This window comes from Myotis yumanensis, unplaced genomic scaffold (assembly GCF_028538775.1).
Source record: "Myotis yumanensis isolate MYYU_CA2020_CCGP unplaced genomic scaffold, mMyoYum1.0.hap1 SCAF_102, whole genome shotgun sequence".
In the NCBI taxonomy this organism is placed as follows: Eukaryota; Metazoa; Chordata; class Mammalia; order Chiroptera; family Vespertilionidae; genus Myotis; species Myotis yumanensis.
In genome coordinates this window covers 72,501-98,848 of record NW_027223853.1, presented here as the reverse complement: position 1 = coordinate 98,848, position 26,348 = coordinate 72,501, and the positions used below count along the sequence as shown (strand labels likewise).

General features: G+C 51.9%; 1 pseudogene; it reads right to left on the bottom strand.

Moving 5' to 3' along the window:
• Positions 1 to 6,078: 6,078 nt before the first annotated feature.
• On the bottom strand, positions 6,079 to 12,998 carry LOC139001112 (52 kDa repressor of the inhibitor of the protein kinase-like; annotated as a pseudogene).
• Positions 12,999 to 26,348: the final 13,350 nt, after the last annotated feature.

Sequence of the window (26,348 nt, the reverse complement as noted above, 5' to 3'; positions counted from 1 at the left end):
CATCACATTCTCCCCTGTTGGTTCAGTCTCTGGCTCATTGAAGTCTACAAACACACGACCCTTCTAATAAAACCCCACAAAAACCAACAACCAACATATGTGGGCGTCACTGGCTTAAAGACAGACATGCAGACAGACAGAGACAAACCTCTGAGTCCCTATCAGGTGAATTGGGGACGATTTGAGCAGGAAAATATAGGTTGCCCCTGTCCCATGCCCTCATTGAAAGGGGACAGGTTCTGATTTTAAAACAGCCGTCTGTCGGTCGGTCGGTCGGTCGGTCGGTCGGTGGGGTACCCCTACCTACCGCTGTGGGCACACAAGCTTGACTCCCAGGGAGAGGGAGACTTGGTTGGGTAGGGTTAAGAACGGGGAAAGTAGCCCCGGCCGGTCGGTCGGCGTCTCCGAGAGCTTCAGGACCTTCACCTCTTAGGATCATTGCCGTTTTTCCAAAAGCGGTATGAGTGAGGAGAAGGGGAGATTCCCTCTCACAGTCCTCGGAGCATCCCTCGGTTCGCTTCTGTGTGTTTTCTCTTGGTAAATCCAATTTCTGTCTTTTGTTGTTGTTGTTTTCTACACTCTTCCTAAGGGTGACCTGGCTTCTGACAGCAGAAACAGACGCCTCTACCCTTTCACAGCGGACCTCATGGACAGACTCTGTTGCCTCGCCCTCAGAAACCAGCAGGTGTATACGTCGTGTTCACGGAAAAACATGCAAACCCGTAGAGAACTTTCATGAGTTTCCTTGAGCCAAACTGTCCACACTTGCCGGGAAGCAGAACCGCAAGGGGTTTGGACAATGCTCCGGAGAATGGCTGTTTTTCACTGTGTTTTATTCATTCTTTCTCTAAATTATTATTTAATACATTTTTATTGATTTCTGAGAGGAAGGGAGAGGGAGAGAGCGATAGAAACACCCGCTACTGGGGATCGAGCCCACAACCGGGCCTGTGCCCTTGACTGAAATTGAACCCGGGACCCTTCGGTCTCCAGGCCGATGCTCTACCCACTGACCAAAACCGGCTGGGGCGTTACTTTGTTTTATACGTGACAATCCAATCCAAGGAGGAGACATACGTGGGTTACAGGAAATCCACTGGTGATAGATGAGGGAGGGAGGGAGGGAGGGAGGGAGGGAGGGAGGGAGGGAGGGAGGAAAGGGGGGGTGGGGTGGGGAGTGGGGGTACACCTCTGGGATTGGATATAAAGCAAAATGATAGATGCATACTTCTTTTTTAAAAAATACATTTTTATTGATTGCAGAGAGGGAGGGAGAGAGAAACATCATTGATGAGGGAGAATCGGGGATCGGCGGCTTCCTGCATGCCCCATAGTCGGGCTCGAGCCCGTGACCAGGGTGGGCATGCTCCCTGGCCCCGAATCGAACCCAGGACCTTAAGGTCTGCCACAGGCTGACCTCGGCTCTACCCACTGAGCCAAACCGGCCAGGGCTACACCTACTTCTTTTCCTGAGGTGGGTGCAGGATAGATAGTTAACAGGCAACAATACACGTGATAACAATAACAATGAAGGAATTTATGGTCTCTTTCCTGCAGGGCACCCAGGGGCATTTGCTTGTGTGTGTGTGTGGGGGGGGGGGGGGGGGCGCGGAGGTGGGGGGAGGGGGAGAGAGTAGGGGGGCTAATGTTACAAGCTCCTCTGACATTTCAGAGGTGTGTTGTCTTACATGCAAAAGGACCATAGGTTCAGTTAAGGTAAACGCTGACCTGGTCAGGGAAGACTCAGGCCTAGGACGCGACTACCCACCACAAGTGCTCTTAGTGACAGCCTCCCTTCAGACCATCCCTGCGGTCGATTTAGGCCTTTCAGGTTGCAAGACCGCCAGGCAGGCTTTCCCCTGAGCTCGTCGGGTTAGCATGTGGCCCCTTTCGTCGTCCACAGTTGTGTGGGAATAAAGGAGTCATCCTTTCTGTCAAAGAAGGGAGCTTAGGCTGCCTCCATTTTGGCTCCAGGGACTTGGCCGCCGCCATTTCGAAATGGCATAGGTCAACCCCTCCCTCTTATCCTCTCCACACACCCCCCCCCCCACACCCCCGTTTTAATTTCGCTGCTTTGTTTCTCTTTTAAACAAATTCACATTTCATTTATGTTGAAATAAACTGTACAAAATTAACTTTCTTCACCGAAAATAACAGCTATGTTTTCTGTATTCTTCCTAGGTAAACTACAAAACGCATTCTTGTAGGTTGTCTAGGTTTCGCTTATAAATTGAGACGCGGCAGTAGATGTATCCACGGAAAAAGACAGAATGAAACAGACCGATCTGTTGTCGGGATCCATGGCCTCTGATCCTGTCTTGACCGTGAAACGGAAGTGTTCCGCATATTCTAGCTTATGGAGCCCTAACTGGTTTGGCTCAGTGGATAGAGCATCTGCCTGCTGACTAAAAGGTCTCAGGTTGGATTCCGGTCAAGGGCACGTACCTTGGTTGTGGGCACATCCCCGGTAGGAAGTGTGCAGGAGGCAGCTGATCAATGTTTCTCTCTCATCGATGTTTCTAACTCTCTATCCCTCTCCCTTCCTCTCTGTAAAAAAATAAATAAATAAAATACATTTAAAAAAAATAAAAATCATCATTCTCCCCTTTTGGTTCAGTCTCTGGCTCACTGAAGTCTACATACACGTGACCCTCCTAAAAAAAAACAACAACAAAAAAAACCCACCCCCACAAAAACCAACAACCAAGTAAGTTGGCATCACTGGCTTGAGTCAAACTGTCCACACTTGCCGGGAAGCAGAACCGCAAGGGGTTTGGACAATGCTCCGGAGAATGGCTGTTTTTCACTTTGTTTTATTCATTCTTTTTTCTAAATTATTATTTAATACATTTTTATTGATTTCTGAGAGGAAGGGAGAGGGAGAGAGCGATAGAGACGTCCAGGATGACAGAGGATCACCCGTCCGCTGCTTCCTGCACACCCGCTCCTGGGGATCGAGCCCACAACCGGGCCTGCGCCCTTGACTGTAATCGAACCCAGGACCCCTTCGGTCCCCGGGCCGATGCTCTACCCACTGACCCAAACCGGCCGGGGCGTCACTTTGTTTAATACGTGACAATCCAATTCAAGGAGGAGACATAAGTGGGTTACAGGAAATCCACTGGTGATAGATGAAGGAGGGAGGGAGCGAGCGATGGAGGTACCAAAGTGGGGCGCGGGGGGGGGGGGGGGGCGGCCTCTGGGATTGAATACAAACTGAAATGATAGACGCACACTTCTTTTTATTTATTTTATTGATGTTTTACAGAGAGGAAGGGAGAGGGAGGGAGAGAGAAACCTCATCCATGAGAGAGAATCTTGGATCGGCCGCCTCCTGCACGCCCCCTAGTGGGGCTCGAGCCTGTGACCCGGGCGGGCATGCGCCCGGGACCCAAAATCGAACCCGGGACCTTAAGGTCCGCCGCAGGCTGACCTCGGCTCTACCCACTGAGCCAAACCGGCCAGGGCCTCACCTACTTCTTTTCCTGAGGTGGGTGCAGGATAGATAGTTAACAGGCAACAATACACGTGATAACAATAACAATGAAGGAATTTATGGTCTCTGTCCTGCAGAGCCCCCAGGCGCATTTGCTTGTGTCTGTGTGGGGAGGGGGGGGGGGGGGGAGGGCGCGGGGCGGGGACGGCGAGATGTTCCAAGTTCCTCTGACATTTTATGGCATAGGTATGTTGTGTCTTAGATGCTAAGGTAAACACTGACCTGGTCTGGGAAGACTCCGGCCTAGGTAGGACGGGACTACCCACCACTACTGCTCTCAGTAACAGTCTCCCTTCAGACCATCCCTGCGGTGGCTTTAGGCCTCTCGGTTTGCAAGACCGCCAGGCAGGCCTTCCCCTGAGCTCGTCGGGTTAGCATGTGGCCCCTTTCGTCGTCCACAGTTGTGTGGGAATAAAGGAGTCATCCTTTCTGTCAAAGAAGGGAGTTTAGGCAGCTTCTCTTTTGGCTCCAGGGGCTTGGTAGCCGCCCTCTCTCTTATCCTCTCCACCCGCCTCCCCCTCCTCCCCCCCCCCCCCCCCCCGTTTTAATTTCGCTGTTTTGTTTTTCCATTAAACAAATTTACATTTTATTTATGTTGACATAGACTGTACAAAATTGACTTTCTTCACCGAAAATGACAGCGATGTTTTCTGTATTCCTAGACCAACTACAAAACGCATTCTTGTCGGTTGTCTCGGTTTCCCTTATAAATCGAGACGCGGCAGTAGATGTAACCACGGAAAAAGACGGAATGAAACAGACCGATCTGTTGTCAGGATCCATGGCCTCTGATCCTGTCTTGACCGTGAAACGGAAGTGCGCCACATATTCTTGCTAAAAAGCTTATGAGGATATAGGCTCAACAAAGGAATGTAAACAGCGACACCCAGATGTGGGTGTAAGGATGGCGGGTTCTTTCCTCAATGTTTCACAGTCATTTGTTTAAGATCATCGAATAAAGACAAAAATCCACACCGAAATCCTTGTCTGGCAAGCTCACGTTTCTTTCACTAGCTGGTCATTTCACTGTTGGTTACAGATTTCTCGTAGCACACTTAAAACTCCTGCTAGTCAGAGGTTAGTCGTGAGCTTCGTTGCACAATTTTATGAAACAGGTTCCTCCCACACCTTCTCAAAATTTATTTCTTCAAAGAACTGATAACTCAATGCCCAACAACTGTGACAATGAATGTGATGTCTGCAATGACCTCACTAAAACAAGCCCAAAGTGCCATCGGCAGAGATCACGCAGAAGTGCAACGTGGCGCTTCCGATGATGCCTGCCGCCCTCTGGAAGAACAACAGTTCGTTCTCCAAAGCATGAGAGTTCACACCGGGGCCATTTAAGGAGAGGATCAGTGGCTACTCTACCCAAGAGATCCAGTGATTAAGTGACCCACCTATATCTTACAGCTTTTCTCTGTTTCCTTTCAAATTTCTCAGATTTTTTTTCAATATCAGATATAAGAGAGAACGCATTTTAAAAGTCCCTCGGGTATTTCCGACACTTTCGGAATTATCTGTAGGAAGCTCTGACTTAGTTGTGTAGACTTTGATGTATGTGTCCACCGTTAAATCCAAATCGTGTTTCACATCGAAATGCATGTTAAGCAAAGCTAAGCTACTTGACCTTTGCCCTGTCAAAGTGTTCCTCGGGTGTGCTTTGAGACGCGCTTTCGACCGTTTTCATAGCGTTCGTTCTCAACCTTCATCACAGGGAGAATTCGTAGGACCTTTAGCAATGTATAAACATGAGGAAAAAACTTGATGTCTGGCAGGTGGAGGGGGCCATGGTGGATGGGAGCTCTATATCTTTTCCTCTGGGTTTCCACTTGATTCTCCAACAACGCAGCTCAGCCGAGAGTGCTGCATCGGGATTGGGTAAGTCGCTGCCGTACATGTCAGCCTGGTGCTCCTCCGGCGTATTGAATTTGAGCCGTCCCGTGACAGAGGGGACCAGAGATCAGCATTGAAGAGCTTTGGAGGAACTGTTCTGAGACTATCTCTTTCAGTTCCTGAACAATGTGTTCCACTGTTGTGACGCTTAGAGGCTCTTTATAGCACCTCTCGGAAGTCGGCTGAGACTCCAGGTGCCCTTGCTGAGCTCTGCGGAGCTTCCCGGGGAGCTTCATCAGAATAGCAAGTGTGGTTGCCAAATCGGTGGCTTCCTCAAACCAAAATTCACAATAAACTTCAATATCTTCCATCACTTCATGTAGCGAATGCAGCGCCTGCAGTCGAGCTACTGGCTGCAGAGAAGACATCAGAGGTCTGACCCTGGAGATTTTTCCCAGAGGCTCCTGTGAAAGGTAGAACGTTTTTAAGAACAACAATGGTAACCACGAAATCAAAATCTGTTGCTGCACTGCAGAGTGCGAATGCTCGGCCCGCTGTACAGTTTTCCCATCTACTATGTGTGTCCTCATGTATACCGCCTACACAGAAAACAAGCGCTCGCAGGAGCTCCACTACAATTTCAAAAGCATCGTGCCTGCCCGCCCGCTGAGAATGGCACATTTCCTTCAGTTCTTTCTCGCTTTCTTCATTGTTCTGGAAGAGGACAGAAACGACACTGTCAAGCTCTAAAAGCGGTTGTGGTGACGGATGGAAAAAAGATCAAACTTCCTCCACTGTTCCAAACGCAACAGACGCTCCCGTGACAGGCACCGATCTGGCCCACCTCGGACTTCAGGCACAGGGAAGAGCAGAGTGTGTGGACAGCTTGGGGAGGGATGTTTCTCCAAAAGTCTAGAAGCAACAGCTTTCATTTTGGAAGGAAAGCCACTGGACACAATGTAAGCCTGGCCACGACAATATTCCATGCGTAATCCCCACTTCTCGGGTCTCGTCGTGGGAAATGTCACAGCCAAAATTTCGGCAGCGGCTTCGGAAGGCAGGAAACCCACAGATTCCTCTCTCAGGTCACGAGCTTCGTCAGCAAGCCTCACCAACGCGGGCAGGTGCTCTTCCCCTGCTGTGTCCACTACGTGCGTGCGTCCATCCCTCTGTCAGGGGCCATGGAAAAGAAGGGAGTCTCTCACTCCCCTGAGCGTTCCTTCCCCGAATGCGGCTCTCACGGATCTCTAGCATCTGCTTCTGCTTGTACTTTTGAACAGAACGGTGCGTTGACTGCTGTGGTCTCAAAGGGCTTTCTCAGAGAGAAGAACCTCTTCACCAGAATTTATCGGGCACTCCGACAGTGCCTGCATGCCTGCCTGCCTGCCTGCCTGCCTGCCTGCCTGAAAGTTATCGGGAGTGAAGAGGCCTTCTGGGATTTCATCAGCTTCATGTCCATCTAGAGCAGTGGTTCTCAACCTTCCTAATGCCGCGACCCCTGAATACAGTTCCTCATGTTGTGGTGAACCCCAATTTCATTGTTACAGATTGAACATAATGAAAGCATAGTGATTAATCACAAAAAACAATATGCAATTATACATGTGTTTTCCCATGGTCTCAGGCGACCCCTGTGAGAGGATCGTTCGACCCCCAAAGGGGTCGCGACCCACAGGTTGAGAACCGCTGATCTAGAGGTATCTTTTGTTTTCCCATAAGAATCAAAACTGCAAATAAAGATTTTAAAGTATTCTTTTGTTTACTTTCTCTTCAACGGTTAAAGGTAAAGTGTCTTCATCCTGTTCTTCACCCCCTTCTGTATTGGAGTTCTGAGCAAGGCTGTTGTTGATCGCTCTATGTTTGTTTTTGTTCCTGTTCAGAAGTTTTGTCAATTTTTTTTTCCTGTTTCCATGTCCTGATTTCATCTTCGCTCAATTCTTTTATTCGTTTTCTATGTCTACTATGTGGATTGTTCAAATGACTGGTAAGATCACCTATTGTTGGTATTACATTATCTCGAAGAACTGTCCTATAAGGAAGGACTAGTTCTACAGATCATAGAGGTCTCAGAGTGTTTGGCACATCATCGATATTGTTTATTGAGTTGTTCAGGTGTTTTATCTTCTAAGTTTGCTCTGCTACAATTTCCCACCCACTTCTGGCATCTGGCCGGATCCCTCGGGAACCTGAAGAAGGCCAAATCTGACTGCATGCTCTTCTGCGTGCAGTCCACCGGCGCCGTTCCCCCCCACCCCGAAAGTTTGGCATCTTCGCTGGCGCCCCACCCCCTCCATCCGGGGCCGGTCCAGCACTCCCCTCCCCCCCCCCCCCCCCCCCCCCATGCCCAGCACTGTCTTAATAACACAAAATGCAAGTACAAAACATTGTACAAGTATGCTTTTCACTACATGGAAGTGCAATAATACATTTGTGTGGCTTTTTAAAATATATCTTCATTGATTTCAGAGAGGAAGGGAGAGGGAGAGAGAGCCATAGGAGCATCTACCATGAGAGAGAATCACCCATCGGCTGCCTCCTGCACACCCCCTACTGGGGATCAAGCCCGTGACCCGGGCCTGCGCCCTTGACTGGAATGGAACCCCGGACCCTTCGGGTCCCCAGGCCGATGCTCTACCCACTGACCAAAACAGGCCGGGGCGGCACTTTGTTTTATACACGACAATCCAAGGAGGAGATGTAACTGGGTTACAGACAACCCACTGGTGATAGATGAGGGAGGGAGGGAGGGAGGGAGGGAGGTGGGAGAAAGCAAAGGGGGTGGGGGTCGGGGGAACCTCTGGGATTGGATAAAAAGTAAAATGATAGACACATACTTCTTTTTTGTAAAATATATTTTTATTGATTTCAGAGAGGATGGGAGAGAGATAGAAACCTGATCAATGAGAGAGAATCTTGGATTGGCCGCCTCCTGCACGCCCCCTAGTGGGGCTCGAGCCCATGACCCGGGCGGGCATGCGCCCGGGACCCGAATCGAACCCGGGACCCTAAGGTCCACCGCAGGCTGACTTTGGCTCCACCCACTGAGCCAAACCGGCCAGGGCCTCACCTACTTCTTTTCCTGAGGTGGGTGCAGGATAGATAGTTAACAGGCAACAATACACTTGATAACAATAGCAATGAAGGAATTTATGGTCTCTGTCCTGCAGAGCCCCCAGGCGCATTTGCTTGTGCGCGTGGGGTGGGGTGGGGGAAGGGGAAGGGGGTGGAGGCGGGGCGGGGCGGGGCGGGGACGGCGGGATGTTACAAGTTCCCCTGACATTCCAGAGTTATGTTGTGTTAGATGCAAAAGGACCATAGGTTCACTTAAGGTAAACACTGACCTTGTCAGGGAAGACTCTGGCCTCAGACGCGACCAGCCACCACAACTGCTCTTAGTAACAGTCTCCCTTCAGACTAGACTTGTGGTCGCTTTAGGCCTTTCAGTCTGCAAGACCGCCACGCAGCCCTTCCCTGAGCTCGCGAGGTTAGCATGTGGCCCCTTTCGTCGTCCACAGTTGTGTGGGAATAAAGGAGTCATCCTTTCTGTCAAAGTAGGGAGTTTTAGCCTTAACTGATTTGTCTCAGAGGTTAGAGAGTCGTCCTGTGGACGGAAGGGTCCCGGGTTCGAGTCCAGAGAAGGGCACCTGCCTGTGGTGTGGACTCCATCCCGGGGGGGGGGGGGGGGGGGGGGGGGAGCGGCGGGGGGCCGCGGCGTGCAAGGAGGCAGCCGCCATCTTGGCTCCAGTGACTTGGCAGCCGCCGCCATTTTAAAAAATATATAATTTATTGATTTTTTTACAGAGTGGAAGGAAGAGGGATAGAGAATTAGAAACATCAAAGAGAGAGAAACCTCAATCAGCTGCCTCCTGCACACCCCCTACTGGGGATGTGCCCACAACCAAGGTACATGCCCTTGACCAGAGTCGAACCCGGGACCCTTCAGTCTGAAGGCCGATGCTCTATCCACTGAGCCAAACCAGTTAGGGCGGCAGCTGCCATTTTGAAACGGCAAAGGTCAATCCCTCCCTTTTATCCTCTCACCGCCGCTCCAAATCCCCCGTTTTAACGTCCGTGTTTTAATAGCACGAAACACAAGTACAAAACATTGTACAAGTATACTTTTTACTCCACGGAGGTGGAATAATACCTTTGTGTTGTTGTTGTCATTGTGTGTGTGTTTTTTAATATATCTTCATAGATTTCAGAGAGGAAGGGAGAGGGAGGGAGGTCGAGAGAGAGAGAGAGAGAGAGAGAGAATCACCAGGTCGGCTGCCCCCTGCACACCTCCTACTGGGGATCGAGCCCCCAACCCGGGCCTGCTCCCTGGACTGTAATCGAACCCAGGACCCCTTCGTCCCCCAGGCCGATGCTCTACCCACTGACCAAAACCGGCCGGGGTGTGACTTTGTTTTATACGTGACAATTCAAGGAGGAGATGAAAGCCGGTTACAGAAAATCCACTGGTGATAGATTAGGGAGGGAAGGAGGGAGGCAAAGGTGGGGTGGAGTGGGGTGGGGAGTGGCGGGGCCGCGGGGGGCGGGGGGGGGGGCGGGCGGAGGAAACCTCTGGGATTGGATAAAAAGTGAAATGATAGCCCTGGCTTGTAGGCTCAGTGGATCGAGCGTCAGCCTGGGGACTGAAGCTTCCCTGGTTTGATTCCGGTCAAGGGCATGTGCATGGGTGGAGGACTCGATCCCCAGTGGGGGACATGCAGGAGACGGCCAATCCACGATTCTCTCTCATCATTGATGTTTCTATCTCTCTTTCTCTCTCCCTTCCTCTCTGAAATCAATAAAAATATTTTTTTAAAAAAGTAAAATGATAGACACATACTTCTTTTTTTTTAAAGATGTATTTTTTGTTGATTTCAGAGAGGAAGGGAGAGGGAGGAAGAGAGATAGAAACATCATCCATGAGAGAGAATTATGGATTGGCCAGCTCCTGCATGCCCCCTAGTGGGGCTCGAGCCCGTGACCTGGGCAGGCATGAGCCCTTGACCGGAATCGAGATCTCCCTGCTCGCCTTGCCTTTTCAATGACAGCACCCACCCCAAACCCACCCCCTTACTGTCGTGGATGCTTTTCATGATCCCTGAGAGGAAGAAAATATCCCCTGTTGCTGAACCCTGGCTTTTCACACTGCAGATGACCCTCTTGGACAGATGCAGGAACTCTCTCCCTCCCAGTCCCAGAGAGGATGTTTTGACCCACCCTTGATCTCTTTCTTGGTTTGTTTTCTTTCAATGGTGGTAAACACAGACCTCCTTTGAACCTTTGATAAGCCTACAGTTTACATTCACACTCCTTTAGCTTGATTTTTAATACAACTCCCGGGGTCAGGATCAGGACTTTAGAGTCAGGATTGGTTCGCCCCATGAGAGGACTCAGTGTGTGTGTGGGGGGGGGGGGGGTGGGGGGGGGTGGGGGTGGTGGTGGTGGTGGTGGTGGGGTTGGGGGTGGTGGTGGTGGTGGTGGTGGTGGGGTTGGGGGTGGTGGTGGTGGTGCTGGTGCTGGTGCTGGTGCTGGTGAAAAGGACCACATACTGTACTAAACTTGAGAAGCTCAGGGGAGGCCATGCATGGTGGCCTTACAAGGCTAACGTCAGTTTGGGGTGGGTGATCCTGTCCTAGGCCGGCATCTTCCCTGACAGAGGTCCATCTTTACCTGGACTGAGCCTTGTCGCTTTCTTTCTTTCTTGCATCCACAATCACACATCTTTGAAAAGTCAAGGGGATTTTCCATCTTTTCTGGAGCCCTGGAATCACAGGCACGGCTCTGTGAATATCACAAACCCCATCACGATGACCGAGTTCATGATTGACTATATGAGCTATCCTACACCCACCCACCTAGGTAAAAGAAGTCTGTGTCCATCATTTTACTTTGCATCCAATCCCAGAGGTTGGCCCACTTTGCTTTCTCCCACGTTCCTCAAATGTCACCAGTGGATTTCATGTAACCCGCTCCTCTTTGGATTGGAGTGTATAAAATAAGGCGGGGGGGGGGGGGGGGGCGACATTGCCATTCTTGGGAACATCCTCTCCAACCGTTCGCTGAGATAGTGCTTCCCGGCGTGCGTGCGACATTTGTGGACAGTTTGTCTGAAAGACACTCACAGAAATTCTGCACAGGTTGGAGGATTTCTTACGTTGTTGACAAATGCAACACACGCACACATGTGCGTGCACTTGGTTCACAGTTGCCGCCTGTGGGGCTCTTTCAGGTTTGTCCATTTTCCTTCCTCTTTCTCACGGGGGAGCCGAGTGAAATCACCAGTGAGTGTGTGTGTGATATGAGACTGACGATTTCCCGTGGAAAGCGGGTGAGCGGGCGGGTGGGTGGAGGGGGGGAGGGAGGAAAGGAGGGAGGGAGGACACATCCATCCATCCATCCATCCATCCATCCATGGATAGAAATTAAAAGTTCAACAAAGAGTGATGGTGAGTAGTCACGTCCTAGGCCGCTACCTTCCCTGACAAAGGTCAATCTTTTTTTTTTTTTAATTTATTATTATTATTTTTTAAAAAATATATTTTATTGATTTTTTACAGACAGGAAGGGAGAGGGATAGAGAGTTAGAAACATCGATGAGAGAGAAACATCCATCAGCTGCCTCCTGCATACCCCCCACTGGGGATGTGCCTGCAACCAAGGTACATGCCCTTGACTGGAATCAAACCCGGGACCCTTGAGTCCGCAGGCTGACGCTCTATCCACTGAGCCAAACCGGCTAGGGCCTTTTGTTGTTGTTGTTGTTGTTGTTGTTTAAAGAGAGAGTGAAAGGGAGAGGGAGGGGGCAGGGAGGGGGAGAGAGAGAGAGAGAGAGAGAGAGAGAGAGAGAGAGAGAGAGAGAATTGTTTTTCCACTTGTTTATTCATTCTTCCCTAGCTTTTAAAAAAATATACAACAGTAGCAATGAGGGAATTTGTGGTCTCTACCCTGGGACCCTGGGCTGTGCCCTGAGGGCACTGGGAAAAGGAAAGTGACTAGTTACCGGGACATTCACTACTCCAAAGACATGTGATCCTAGACTCTAGGACCTAGAGGCATAGAAAGACAATAGGCTCAGATGCCAGTAAGTTCAAAGGTGATTTCTCTCAGGGGAGATACCGGGCCTAGGGCGTGACTGCCCACTCACTATACACTGCTTTCTACTTTAAAAAGTTTTTGTTTTTTTTTTAAATTCAGAACATCCTGGGTGGTCACTTGAGGTGTCTGAGTTTGCAAGGCCAGGCCTCTCCCGAGTGGGTCAGGTTAGCATGTGGCCCCTTTTCATCCACAATGTTATGGGTTGGCTCAACGAGCTAGACCACCGACTCAGAATCTAAATTTAAAAGCCTGTTATTAAGCTGGCCAGTGGACCCCAGCACCTATCTCCCCCTCTGGGAGATTCGGAGCATGTGGCAGAGATCAAGGGTGCAGTATGATCCTTTATAGCAAAACAGTGTTAAAAAAAAATACAAAGCATTTCATTAGAAGTTCACAAAAAGTTCATGAGAACGGAGGGGAGGTAAACAGAGTCACACCTGGCTGGATTTAATCATAACACATTGTTTTCTAAGACAATCCAGCAATTTTTCTCTGCCACGGTTCCTGACATTGACACAATCGGTAACCTTTTCCAGGCCGCAGTCCCTCCCCCTCCCACATTCCGTTACCCTTCCATGCCGCAGTCCCCAGTCCCTCACCCTAGCACACACAATGCAAAGCTTCTTATGTATTAGCTTTTTAAAAAAATATACAACAGTAGCAATGAGGGAATTTGTGGTCTCTACCCTGGGACCCTGGGCTGTGCCCTGAGGGCACTGGGAAAAGGAAAGTGACTAGTTACCGGGACATTCACTACTCCAAAGACATGTGATCCTAGACTCTAGGACTTAGAGGCATAGAAAGACAATAGGCTCAGATGCCAGTAAGTTCAAAGGTGATCTCTCTCAGGGGAGATACCGGGCCTAGGGCCTAGGGCCTGACTGCCCACTCACTATACACTGCTTTCTACTTTAACAAGTTTTCTTTTTTTTTTAAATTCAGGACATCCTGGGTGGTCACTTGAGGTGTCTGAGTTTGCAAGGCCAGGCCTTTCATTTTATCCTATTGCATTTCATTTCATTTTATTCACCGATGTGTCCCCCAATAAATTCAATTCCGAAAAAAAAAATAATAACTGAAAGGAAACAGAGAAAATGATTCCTCCGTGGTTGCCCCGTGAATACTCGCCGCCTTTAGAGTCGTGACACCCCCCACCCCCCACACCCCCACACCCCCCACCCGTTGAGGTTTTAAAGGTCCCGGGCCCGCAAAAAGTGTTCTGGGTACGTCCTCTCGGTCCTCTGTCAGGCCCCACCCCCCAAAAAACTTTTCCAGTCCCCCTTCCGGTGCCAGGCCGTGTGTGTGCGTGGGTGCGCGCGCGCGCGCGCGCGCGCACGCACGGGGCCTTCCTGGGCAAACCTCAGGTGGTGGAGCCCCGCCCCGCCCCGCCGCCCCGCCGCCCGCCAGGGGCCCGGGCCGACACGGTCCCACTGGAGAGGTGGGCGCGGGGAGGGGATCGGCCACCCTTGCCCCCTGCCCCCCTCCTCCCCCCAAACACACACACAGCGGGCGGCGGGGCTCCCGCCCGGGCCGGGCCGGGCCCGGGCCCACGGCCCCGGAGCCGCCCCACTGACGTTCTCGCTGGTGTTCGCGCGCCACCTGGCGGCCGTTTTTTATAAGGTCTTTCCCTTGGTGCGGCGTGGCTGCCTGGCTAGGCCCTGGAATTCAGTTCATTCTGGAAACCTCTTGCTACTCGGGTGTCACTGTGTGTGAGTGTGAGTGTGTGTGAGTGTGTGTGTGTGTGTGTGTGTGTGTGTGTGTGTGGCGGGGGTGGGGGGGAGGGGAGAGGGAGGGACCCCGAGAGAAACTCCCCTGTATTCCTGTTTCTTAAAGGAAGGGTGCTAGTCAGACCCACTACAGATCCTTTGCGTTTTCTGGTCAATGGCCTGGCCTGGCCCGCATACCCCCATGTCCTGTCCTGCCAGACTTTTTTGCAGAAATACCTCCACCCGAAGAGTTCTTCACCTTTGTTTTAAAAAAGAGAAAGAGAAAGAAAGAAAAAGAAAGAAAGAAAGAAAGAAAGAAAGAAAATGACATCAACAAAGGAGCAAACGGACCCCAGGCCCTCCCCATCCCCTGCAAGCCCCCAGCCAACAAACAGAACTCCAGCTGCTCTCCTCCTACCGCATGCCCTTACCAGAGTCGCTCACTGTCTTAGAAATACGTTGGGGGCCCGCTCAGCGAATGACTCCTGTCCGTCCCCCCGTCCCCCCGACCCCCCCGCCCTCCTGCCTCTGCCACAATTCGGTGCCTGGAACCAAGCCGATCTTCTCCTTTCCTTCCTGAAGTGACTATGCCGCCACCGCAGCCGCTCAGGCGAGCCAGAGACAATATTCCAAAGTGGCCAGATGGCAAAAAAGACTCCAACTGGACATAAAGATGGAGGGGGCGGGGGTGGGGGGGAGAGACGGCGAGGAGCGCACACGGGGACTCGTTTTTTGCACTTTAGGCAGGAAGCCAGCTGAGAGGCAGAGGAATCTGTAGGAACGGGCATCCCTCATCTCTCCTTTCGCCTCCCCGCCTACTAAGTGGCTTGCCCACAATCGCCCCTCTCTTTTCAACCCAGTCTGAAAAAGCGTGGATGCGGCTCTTCCACGGTCTCCTTAGGAGCGCTCCCCTTGTCACATCAGACACTTGAGGGAAAGAAAACGTTGCCCTCATGTCTCCCTGCCCCCCCCCCCCCCCGTGTGTCAGGTGAATTTTTCAGGGTCGCCTCCTCCACAAACCCTAAGAAGGTGGAGGTAAGATTTTGGCCTCGGTGACATTTTCCTCTCTGGCATCTTAGAACGCTACCAGTGACTTCCAAGTGTTTTCAAACACTTTTGCACCGTTTCCTACCATTTGTCAGTGTACTGACTGCACTTTAGCAGTGATTCCCAAGTTTTGCCACACGCTGTTCTGCACAGTTTGTGATGTTGATCAGTGATTTCAAAGTGCTTTCAAACACTTTCATATAGTTTCCAGCCTTTTTTAAAAATTTTTTTTAAAAATATATTTTATTGAATTTTTACAGAGAGGAAGGGAGAGAGATAGAGAGTTAGAAACATCGATGAGAGAGAAACATCAATCAACTGCCTCCTGCACATCTCCCACTGGGGATGTGCCGGCAACCTGGGTACATGCCCTTGACCGGAATCGAACCTGGGACCCTTGAGTCCTCAGGCCGACGCTCTATCCACTGAGCCAAACCGGTTTCGGCAAGTTTCCAGCCTTTTAGAAGTGAATCCCAAGTGGTATCAAATACTGTTCTACAGTGTATCGCTCTTTAGCAGTGATTCCCAAGTGTTGTCAAACACTGCTCTACACTGATTCCTGATGTATTTTTTTTTAAAAAATGTATTTCTTTGTTGATTTTAGAGAGGAAGGGAGAGGTAGAGAGACTGAAACATCCATGATGAGAGAGGAACATGGATCGGCTGCTTCTTGCACGCCCCCTTCTGGGGATTGAGCCTGCAACCCGAGCATGTGCCCTTGGCCAGAATGGAACCCGAGACCCTTCAGTCCGCAGGCTGATGCTCTATCCGCTGAGCCAAACCGGCTAGGGCTTGATGTGTTCTTTAAAATATATATTTTTTATTGATTTCAGAGAGGAAGGGAGAGGGAGAGATTGAAACATCCACGATAAGAGAGGATCATGGATCGGCTGCCTCTTACACACCCCGTACTGGGGATCGAGCCCGAATCCCGGGCATGTGCCCTCGACAGGAATCGAAACTGGGACCTTTTGGCTCTATCCACTGAGCCAAACCAGCTAGGGCTAGTTTTTTTTTTTTGTTTGTTTGTTTTTGAGAGAGTGGGAAAAAAAAGAGAGAGTGGAAGGGAGGAGAGGAGGGGGGAGGAAGAGGGAGGGAGAAAGAGAAGTTGTTTATTCATTCGTCGGTAGCTTTTAAATATATATAAATAAAAATGCAAATGTTCGTTTGTTCAAAATCTTAAATCTCCGAAAGTTCTTCACCGATTGCTTTGAAATTTTGGCACAACGTTGCATTCGAATACTCGTGTGTTTCTATATACCTATATACCTACTATTATATAGATGTCACACCTGTGACAGGTAAAAACATGCTTTTTTTGAAAAACAGAGCCATCTGTTGGACGTAAAAGCAACACACGCTATACTAAATATTTTACGATTCCATTTCAATGTTTCTGTTTACAATTATAAATTGCAGATAAAATTAACCACAAATATGCATGTCCAGCTGCAAAACGATCCATCAGCTGAGATAGTCTCACATCAATTGCTGGGAATTGGGAACGGAAAGGTGCCGGTTGATCTGACCTCAGGACGAATTTCATTGCATCATAACTTCTGCAATTTAGTGATGTCAAAAGAAGAATTGTTTGAAAAAGTATTTCCCAATATTCAAACCAATTGTAAGAATCACGATTGGCTGAGTGAACGAGCTATTCTTGCGGCCAAGAACAAAGACGTCTATGGACTTAACAATATCATTCAGTCTAACATTCAAAGCGAGGCAGTCACATACAAGTCCGTCGACACTGTTGTGGAAGCAGATGAAGCGATTAATTATCCAACAGAATTTTTGAATTCACTCGATCTGCCAGGGATGCCACCGCATGTACTGCAATTGAAAATCGGCGCGCCAATTACCATGTTGTGAAATGTCAACCAGCCAAAGCTTTGACAGGCACGCGGCTTGCAGTAAAAAAATTAATGAGCAATGTCATAGAAGTAACAATCTTGACAGGACCTTTCAAAGGTGAAGATGTCCTCATTCCTCGCATTCCTATGATTCCAACGGATATGCCATTTCAATTTAAGAGATTGCAATTCCCGATTCGATTGGCGTTTGCAATCACCGTTAACAAAGCTCAGGGCCAATCTTTAGAATTGTGCGGTTTAGATCTAGACGTCGATTGCTTCTCACATGGACAATTATATGTTGCGTGTTCTAGAGTCGGCAAACCAGACAATCTCTATATCTGCACAGACAATGGAACAACACAAAATGTTGCATACCCACAGGCATTGTGAAATTAAGCGTATTAGAAACGTGTGCTTTCTCTTTTCTTTCTTTTCCATTTAACCAGACTGAGCCACAGCAATGCGTGGCTGGGTACAGTAAAAATATATATATATATATATATATATATATATATATATATATATATATATATATATATATTTTCCCCTAGCCTGTTTGGTTCAGTGCATTGAGCGTTGGCCAGCCTGTGGACCAAAGGGTCCCAGGTCCGATTCAGGCCAAGATCATGGGCCTTGGTGGCAGGTTCTTTGGGCCCTGGCCCTGGTCGGAGGCAACCAATTGACGTGTTTCTCTCACATCGATGTTTCCCTCTGTCTTGCCCTGTCTCCTCCACTCTCCCTAAAAATCAATGGAAAAATATCCTCGGGTGAGGATTAACAGCAACAAATATATATATGTGTGTGTGTGTGTGTGTGTGTGTGTGTGTGTGTGTGTATTATTGATTTTAGGGAGGGAGGGAGGGAGGGAGGGAGGGGAGGAGAGAGAGAGAGAGAGAGAGAGAGAGAGAGAGAGAGAGAAATACCTATCAGTTGCCTCCAATACATACTCCAGCTGGGAATTGAACCTGAAACCTGGAAAGGAATCAGTGACCTTTCAATGCGCAACATGACGCTCAACCAACTGAGCCACACCAGCCAGGGCTCTGTTGCTTCCTGTATGTGCCCTGATTGGGGATCGAAACCACAAACAGTGGCATAAGGGAAGACGCTCTAGCCAACTGAGCCACCGGTCCAGGGCCAAATTGATTGATTTTGTACATTTCATGGACAAGGCCTCATCCAGATTTACCTCATTTCAAACACACATACTACAGGGCGCCGCCCCCCCCCCCCCCCCCCACACACACACACTTTCTTGTCATTCGTAAGGCGAGTCACGCTAAAATCCACAACCACATGACATTGCACCAATGTTCCCCACACCCACCTGCTTGTTGTCTTGTCTTTGGTCTTTCTGGTGAATATATACATATATATATATATATATATATATATATATATATATATATATATGTATACATAGGCAGTGGCAGATGTGGTCCAGGTTATCGTTTATTGCCTGTATGGCTTCCTGGCTTTGTTGCTTTGTTTGTAGGCCTTGGAAATGAAGTATGGTACCTATTTGCTTTGTTTAACAATGGCAATGGACAGGTTATTTTGATTTTCTGAATTGTATAAATCATCCCACTCATTGAATGCCTTATTGATTGAATGACAATCCCATTGATTGTGATCTTACTGGTTATCGAAGCACATTCTTCTGTACCCGGGAAACAGGACAGCACAATTACCCTAAATTGTTTTAGTGGCCATAGGTGGTGCATTCCAGTTGACTCAGTGGTCCTAAGACCAGGACAGTGCAATTACTCTAAAGTGCCTCGATGGCTCTAGATAATGTGTTTCTATCAACTCAGTGATCCGGAGACCCAGAACTGTAATTTAGATAACATGCCTAAGTTTAACCCAGGTTACCCAAAGGCTCTAGATAATGTATTTCTGTCAATTCAGTGACCCCGAGACCCGAAACTGTAATTAACATGCTTAATTCTGCGTTTTTGCGAGCCAGGTGCCTCATTCCAAACCCTGGGATGTAATCAATACCTTTGTGATTTTTGCCTATATAAGTCTGGTTTTGCCACCATCTTATTGCTATGAGATTTGGGAATGTCCCCTCATAGTCCCGGATTGCAATAAATGTGACTCTTTAATTCGACTTCTTGAGGCGTCCTTCTGTGATTCGAGGGGTACATTACAACAGAAAGGCCTCCTCCCTACGTTGAAAATCATAGATTTGGGGTGGTGGGGGGTAGTGGAAGGGTGGAACACAAAAGAAAGCCAAAGAGAAAGAAACGGGGGGGGGGGGGGGGCGGTAAATGGTGACAGAAAGAGACTTTATACTTTGGGTGCTGTATTCAGGTGATGTTTCGTTGAGTTGTACACTTGAAAAACTTGCATGTATGTGTGTGTGTGTGTGTGTGTGTGTGTGTGTGGTGTGTGGTGTGTGTGGGGTGTGTGTGTTTTCTTGGAGTTCCATACCATTAACCTGAGAAACACGCAAACCTGTAAATAATTTCTGTGATGAGTTTATTTGAACCAGACTGTTGGCAATTGCCGGGAAGCAGAATCTCAAGGAATTAAAAATCTATTCTTTTCAAGGCAGGGAGGAGGCCTTTCCAAGGCCTAGATAACAAAGTCCGGAGGCCAGACCAGGGCTGAAGGATAAACTAAAGTCATCATATAGGAGTTTAAAAGCACCCTGCCTCTGCATAGATACACAGCACAGCAAAGCCCAAAGTCCACAAGCATGTCTTTGACCTATTTTTATAAATCACCATCCAAGGATGAGACTTGTAAGTGGTTTCAAACACTGTTCTACACTCTTTCCTGCTGTTGACCAGTGGGTTCCATGAAATCCAGTGATGATAGATGAGGGAGGTGGGAGAAAGCAAAGGGGCGGGGAGGGGGGAGGGGGGGCGGTTTGGTAAGCTGTAAAATGATAGTGAGCGGTCAAAAATTAACATGACAACAGTAACAATGTGGTCTCTGCCCTGGGACTCTGGGCTGTGCCCCAAGAGCACTGGAAAAAAGGGAAGTGACTAGTTACCTCTTGTCATTCACTAGTCCAAAGACATGTGACCCGCCCTAACCGGTTTCGCTCAGTGGATAGAGCGTTGGCCTGCGGGCCTGCGGGCTGAAAGGTCCCAGGTTCGATTCCGGTCAAGGGCATGTACCTGGGTTGGGGGCACATCCTCAGTAGGAGATGTGCAGGAGGCAGCTGATCGATGGTTCTCTCTCATCGATTTATCGAACTCTCTGTCCCTCTCCCTTCCTCTCTGTAAAAAATCAATAAAATATATATAAAAAAGATAAATATTCATTTATCGTACAGTTAAGTCTGACGCTCTATCCACTGAGTCAAGCTGGGCAGGGCAATATGTGGCCCCTTTTCATCCACAATGCACCTTTCATTTTATCCTATTGCATTTCATTTCATTTTATTCGCCGATGTGTCCCCCAATAAATTCAATTCCGGAAAAAACATAATAACTGAAAGGAAGCAGAGAAAATGATTCCTCCATTGTCGCCCCGTGAATACTCGCCGCCTTTAGGTCTTCATTGTCGTGACACACACACGCCCGCCCCCCCCCCCCCCCCCCCCCCCCGCTCCCCTTGAGGTTTTGAAGGTCCCGGGCCCGCAAAAAGTGTTCTGGGTACGTCCTCTCGGTCCTCTGTCAGGCCCCACCCCCCAAAAAACTTTTCCAGTCCCCCTTCCGGTGCCAGGCGGTGTGTGTGCGTGGGTGCGCGCGCGCGCGCGCACGCACGGGGCCTTCCTGGGCAAACCTCAGGTGGTGGAGCCCCCGCCCCGCCCCGCCGCCCCGCCGCCCGCCAGGGGCCCGGGCCGACACGGTCCCACTGGAGAGGTGGGCGCGGGGAGGGGATCGGCCACCCTTGCCCCCTGCCCCCCCTCCTCCCCCCAAACACACACACAGCGGGCGGCGGGGCTCCCGCCCGGGCCGGGCCGGGCCGGGGCCCACGGCCTCGGAGCCGCCCCACTGACGTTCTCGCTGGTGTTCGCGCGCCACCTGGCGGCCGTTTTTATATGGCCTTTCCCTTGGTGCGGCGTGGCTGCCTGGCTAGGCCCTGGAATTCAGTTCATTCTGGAAACCTCTTGCTACTCGGGTGCCACTGTGTGTGAGTGTGCGTGTGAGTGTGAGTGTGTGTGTGTGTGTGTTTGTGTGTGTGTGTGGCGGGGGTGGGGGAGGAGGGGAGAGGGAGGGACCCCGAGAGAAACTCCCCTGTATTCCTGTTTCTTAAAGGAAGGGTGCTAGTCAGACCCACTACAGATCCTTTGCGTTTTCTGGTCAATGGCCTGGCCTGGCCCGCATACCCCCATGTCCTGTCCTGCCAGACTTTTTTGCAGAAATACCTCCACCCGAAGAGTTCTTCACCTTTGTTTTAAAAAAGAGAAAGAGAAAGAAAGAAAAAGAAAGAAAGAAAGAAAGAAAGAAAGAAAGAAAGAGACATCAACAAAGGAGCAAACGGACCCCAGGCCCTCCCCATCCCCTGCAAGCCCCCAGCCAACAAACAGAACTCCAGCTGCTCTCCTCCTACCGCATGCCCTTACCAGAGTCGCTCACTGTCTTAGAAATACGTTGGGGGCCCGCTCAGCGAATGACTCCTGTCCGTCCCCCCGTCCCCCCGACCCCCCCGCCCTCCTGCCTCTGCCACAATTCGGTGCCTGGAACCAAGCCGATCTTCTCCTTTCCTTCCTGAAGTGACTATGCCGCCACCGCAGCCGCTCAGGCGAGCCAGAGACAATATTCCAAAGTGGCCAGATGGCAAAAAAGACTCCAACTGGACATAAAGATGGAGGGGGCGGGGGTGGGGGGAGAGACGGCGAGGAGCGCACACGGGGACTCGTTTTTTGCACTTTAGGCAGGAAGCCAGCTGAGAGGCAGAGGAATCTGTAGGAACGGGCCTCCCTCATCTCTCCTTTCGCCTCCCCGCCTACTAAGTGGCTTGCCCACAATCGCCCCTCTCTTTTCAACCCAGTCTGAAAAAGCGTGGATGCGGCTCTTCCACGGTCTCCTTAGGAGCGCTCCCCTTGTCACATCAGACACTTGAGGGAAAGAAAACGTTGCCCTCATGTCTCCCTGCCGCCCCCCCCCCCCCCCCCCCCCCCCCGTGTGTCAGGTGAATTTTTCAGGGCCGCCTCCTCCACAAACCCTAAGAAGGTGGAGGTAAGATTTTGGCCTCGGTGACATTTTCCTCTCTGGCATCTTAGAACGCTACCAGTGACTTCCAAGTGTTTTCAAACACTTTTGCACCGTTTCCTGCCATTTGTAAGTGAATTTTCAAGTGGTTTCCAAAACTGTTGTACAGTGTCCTGCACTTTAGAAGTGATTCCCAAGTGTTGCCCGACACTGTCCTACACTGCTTCCTGATCTAGATCAGTGATTTTGAAGTGATTGCGAACAATTTTAGATAGTTTCCAGCCATTTAGATGTGAATTCCAAGTGGTGTCAAATACTGTTCTACAGTGTGCTGCTTTATATCGCAAGTTTTTTACAACACTATCACTCTGTTTCCTGCCATTTAGAAGTGAATGCCAAGTGTTTTCACACACCGTTCTACACTGATTCCTGATCTTTTAAAAAATATATTTTCATTGATTTCAGAGAGGAAGGGAGAGGGAGGGAGGGAGGCAGGGAGGGAGTGGGAGAGAGAGAGAGAGAGAGACATCAGTGATGAGAGAGAATCATGGATCGATCGGCTGCCTCTTGCACACCCCATCACCCCGTACTGGGGATCGAGCCCACAACCCAGGCATGTGCCCTTGACCGGAATCAAACCTGGGACCCTTCATTCCGCAGGCTGACGTACTATCCACCAAGCCAAACCGGCTAGGGCTAGTTTGTTTGTTTGGTTTTTTAAAGAGGGTTGGAAGGGAGTGGGAGGAAGGGAAGGAGGGAGAGATAGAAAGAGAGAGAGAGAGAGAGAGAGAGAGAGAGAGAGAGAGAGTTGTTGTTCCAGTTGTTTATTCATTCTTTGGGAGCCTTTTAAAAAAATAGATTTTTTTGCCCTAGCATTTCGATGATGCTTCCCGCTTGCACCCTGGATGTGGTATGTATGTATGTATGTATTCAGATGATATTTTCTTGAGTTGTCCACTTGAATAACCTGAATGTTTTTGTTGTTGTTTTTTGTTTAGTTCCATACAAAGATTCCTATTTATTCATATCTGATTTATTCATTTTTTATTTTACTTTAAAGCCCGTATGGTTTTATGAACCGGTGTCTCCCCAATAATTGAGAGAGAGAGAGAGAGAGAGAGAGAGAGAGAGAGAGAGAAAAGACGAGACGATCCGTGAGTACTGCCTCATGTAGGTTTCAGCTCCTTGGCGGCAAAAGTGTTTTTGTGCCCTAACTGGTTTGGCTCAGTGGATGGAGCGTTGGCCTGCGGACTCGACGGGGGTGGGGCGGGGGTGGGGGTGGGGGGCAGCGGGGTGTGTGTGTGTGTGTGTGTGTGTGTCCCAGGTTCGATTCCGGTCAAGGGCATGTACCTTGGTTTCGGGCACATCCCCAGTAGGAGGTGTGCAGGAGGCAGCTAGCTGCTCGATGTTTCTCTCGTGGATGTTTCTATCCCTCTCCCTTCCTCTCTGTAAAACATCAATAAAATATTTAATAAAATTTTTTTTTTAATGTCTCCCGGGAAGGGAGAGAGGGAGAGAGGGAGAGAGGGAGGCAGGCGCCGGGACGTCTTGGGCCTGCGGGGTGTGTGTGTGTGTGTGTGTGGGGGGGGGGGGGGGGGTGGGGGGGGGTGGGTGGGTAGTGGTGGTGTGCGACTCCGAGGAAGTCTTTCACTTTCGAATGGCCCGCTCGGCCCGCCCCCGTGTTTGTTCCGGCCATCCTCCGAGAAAAAGATTATCCTAGGCCCTCCCCCCCCCCCCCCCCCCCCGCCCCCGCGTTCGGTGGCGCCGTGCCGTCCCGGAGGGGGTTGGGGGTGGGGGCCCGGGACGCGATCGGCCCTCCGGGCGGGCGGCGGGACGCCCTTGCCGGCCCGAGATCCGGATCCGTCCCGCTGAGGTTCGCGCCGCTTGTCGGGAGCCACCTGGCGGCCGCTTTTATATCGTTTCTTCCTTGCGGAGCATCTAGGGAGGGGAAGCGGCTGCAGTGCCCGAGGCCAACTTCCAGGGTGCCGGCGGCGCTGTCGGGATCTTGCCGGCGGCGCCGGTCCGTCGGTACGCGGCCCGTTCTCCGGAGATTGGACCTGCAGCAATGCTGAAGGAGTGAGTGGCTGCCGCCTCTGGGGAGGTGGGCCGCTAGGGCGGGTCGACCAGCACTCTGTTACCCCTCCGCGGGGACCGACCGGGGCCGCCGCCGCGGGCGTAGCCGCAGAGGTTGGCTCGCGCCGCTCCGTCGGTGCCTGTCCGGTTCTCCGGAGATTGGACCTGCGGCGGGGCCATTGAAGGAGTGAGTGCCCGCCGCCGCCGGCGCCGCCGCGACGTGTGGCCCGGCACTCGCTGTCGCCCCTCCGCGGGGACCGACCGGGGCCGCCGCCGCGGGCGTAGCCGGAGAGGGTGGCTTGCGCCGGGACGCCGTCCTGCCCGAGGCGCCCCCCCCCCCCCCCACCTCCCGCTTCTATTGATTTCGGCGCGGGCGCGTGCCTGCGCGACGTGCCGGGCGACTGGTGCCGTGTGTCCGCGTCCGCTCCTGCGGGTTCGTCCGTCCGTCCGTCCGTCCGTCAGAGGCGCCTTCCGCGAAATTTTTCAAAGTCCCGATTCTGAGGCGGGAGCGTGCGCGCGTTCAGTGGTCGCCCGGGCTGCGCGGGCGGGCGTGTGCCCGAGTGTGCCGCGGTCACCGGGCTCGACTTTGGGGCCGTTATCCGAGTCGCGGAGCTCCGTAGGTGGGGGCCGGCACGGGCGGTGCGTGGAGGACGGCGGAGGGCGAGGCGGGTCGGTACGAGCGCACTCGTGGTCCCGGTCGTCAGATAACGTTTCTTCGTTTTTCCGCGAGCGGGCTTGCGCCGACGCCGCGGCCGGGCCTTCCAACGACACGGTGGTTCTAGGCGCCGGGCGGAATTTTTTCAAAGTCCCGACTCGGAAGCACGTTTGACCGGGCCGTTGCCCAGGCGTGCCAAGTGGTGAGGGAGGCCGTGGACGGCCCGGCCCTCTCCCTCTTGCTGCCGCCTGTCCGTGGCACGCTCTCTTTACTGGCTTTGGGGGGTCGACCAGATAGTCCCGTCCAAACCCCCCCCCCCCCCCCCCCCGCCCTTCTTTGGTGGCGATGGGGTCCCGTGGGGTCTCCTGTGGCCGCGACTCGCTTCCGGGAGTCAGGCGTGACCTGTAGACAGAGGCCCCCGTCACCGGGCACCGTCCGTGTTTTGCCTAAAGTTGGCATTTTGTACCACGAGATGACTGTGGACACGCTGTCCTCGGGTGATTGGACGACGGGGGGTGTCCCCGGGAGGTTCTCGGCCGCGACCCGGAGCCTGACTCCCCCCACGTCCCCGGCCGCACGAGCGAAAGCCGTACGCCTCGGGCCTGCGCGCGCCGGCTGCTGTACGTCTCGGGCCCCGTCCCCGCGGACCGTGGTCTTCCTCCTCCGCGTGAGAAGAGAGCGAAGGGCTTTACGTGGCGAGGCTGAAGCGCAGGCTCGTGCTCCGGACGGTTGTCCCCGCCACGTTTCCCTTCTTCTCGCCCCGTTTTTTGTTGCCGTCCGATCGATGTGGTGACGTCGCGCTCTCCCGGGCCGGGCCTAAGCCGCGCCAGCCGAGGGACGGACATTCCTTGGCGAATGGGACCGCTCTTCTCGCTCTGCCCGCGGGCCCCTCTCCTCTCCTCCCCGTCCGACGGCGGTGCGTGGAAGGGAAGGGGTGCGGAACCCGGCCCGACCTCGGTGTCACGCCCGTGGTCTCTCTGACGCAGCGGACACCCTCCGCTCGCCTTTCCCGGCTTGCGTTGTCGCGGGCGCCCCTCCTCGCGGCGGGGAGGGGGCGTCCCGTCGTCGCGCCGCACGCGCCTCCCCCGTTGGGCGTGCGGTCGCTGTTTCGCCTTGGCCCTCGGCGGGTGCCCCTGGAGCGCTCCGGGCTGTCCTGCAGGTGCCTGAGGCCGAGCTGGTGGTGTCGTTTCCCGCTCCCCGCGAGCCCCCCGCCGGGCCGCCGCTGTCGGCGGTGCGCTGGAGGGGAGCCCCGGGGGAGTCTGGCCGGATAAGGGGAAGGCACGCCCGTCCCCCCTCGCGGGAGGGGGGGCCGGGCCCTCGCAACGTGTGCCGCGCGGGCGACCGCGACGGGGCCGAGTCAGCGGGTGCCGGCCGCTGGCTGACCGTGAGAGTTGATTTGTTTTTGCTGCCGCCTGTTCTTCCGTTATTGTAGTTTTTTTTCTCTTCTTTTTTCCGTCTTGCGTCGTGCCGGTGTTC